Below are 1,640 nucleotides of genomic sequence, written 5' to 3'. Positions count from 1 at the left end.
CAAGGGAGTACTGCGTTTGGATCCTGAAAAATAACTACCACTGCCATAAAAAAACAAGAAAAATCAAAACCCACTAGTATAATAAAAATGGCATTCATGAAGAGAAAACAAAGAAAAAGGCTATCTACAACCTAAGGAACCAACAAACACAGAAAACAAACAGTAAATCAGAAAGCAGGGAACAAAAGACACCTAAGACAACCAAACAATAATCAATAAAATGCTAGGAGTAAATCAACACTTTTCAATAACAACTCAATGTAAAAGGCTTAACTTCTCCAATCAAAAGACACAGACTGGCTGACTGGATTAAAAAGGAGGGCCCAACTATATGCTGCCTTCAAAAGACCCACCTCACCCATAAAGACTCACATAGACTAAGAGTGAAAGGATGGAAAAAGATTTACCATGCAAACAGAAAAGAAAAATGAACTGGAGTAGCTATTCTTATATCTGATAAAACAGACTTTAAACTAAAAACCATAAATAGAGACAATGAGAGACACTACGCAATGATAAAAGGATTGATCCTTCAAGAACACATAACAGTCATAAATATATGTGCACCCAATATTGGAGCAGCCAGATTTATAAAACAAACTCTATTAGACCTAAAGAAGGAGATAGATGTTAATACTATAATAGCAGGGGACCTGAACACCCCACTGGCAATATGGACAGATCATCTCGGCAAAGAATCAGCAGAGAAACACAAGATCTAAACTATACTCTAGACCAATTGGACTTGGCCGATATCTACAGAACATTCCATCCAACAACCTCAGAATATTCATTCTTCTCATCAACACATGGATCACTCTCCAGGACAGATCACATATTAGGTCACAAATCAAGTCTCAACAAATTCAAAAAAGTTGGAATTATCCCATGTATTTCCTCAGACCTCAGTGGATTAAAATTGGAAATCAGTAACAAATGAAACTCTGGAAACTATACAAGCACATAGAAATTAAACAGCATTATACTTAATGACATATGTGTCCAACAAGAAATCAAGCAGAAAATCAAAAAATTTATTGAAACTAATGAAAATCTTCTTAACGATACATGGGTCCAGGAAGAAATCAAGCAGGAAATAAAAAAATTTATTGAAACTAATGAAAATAATGATACATCATATCAAAACCTGTGGGATACTGCTAAAGCAGCAGTAAGGGGGAAATTTATTGCATTAGGGAAATTTATTGCATTAAATGCTTACCTCAGAAAAATGGAAAGCTGGCAAGTGAACAATCTAATAATACGCCTTAAAGAACTAGAAAAACAAGAACAATCCAAACCTAAAGTTAGCAGACGGAAAGAAATCATTAAGATCAGAACAGAACTTAATGAAATTGAAACGCCCCCAAAATACAAAAGATCAATGAATCAAAAAGTTGGTTTTTAAAAAAGATAAATAAAATTGACAAACCATTAGCATGGCTAACAAAAAAAGAAAGAGAGAAGATTCAAATAACAAAAATTAGAAATGAAAAAGGTGATATTACAACTGATTAATATGAAATACAAGAAATCATTCGAGACTACTATAAACAACTATGCACCAAAAATTTGAAAATCTGGAGGAAATGGATAAATTTCTGGACACACACAAGCTCCCAAAACTGAGCAAGGAAGAT

Source organism: Galeopterus variegatus, unplaced genomic scaffold, assembly GCF_000696425.1.
Source record: "Galeopterus variegatus unplaced genomic scaffold, G_variegatus-3.0.2 Scaffold9107, whole genome shotgun sequence".
Lineage (NCBI taxonomy): Eukaryota > Metazoa > Chordata > Mammalia > Dermoptera > Cynocephalidae > Galeopterus > Galeopterus variegatus.
The sequence above is the reverse complement of the archived record's forward strand: the minus strand, read 5'-3'. Positions refer to the sequence as shown.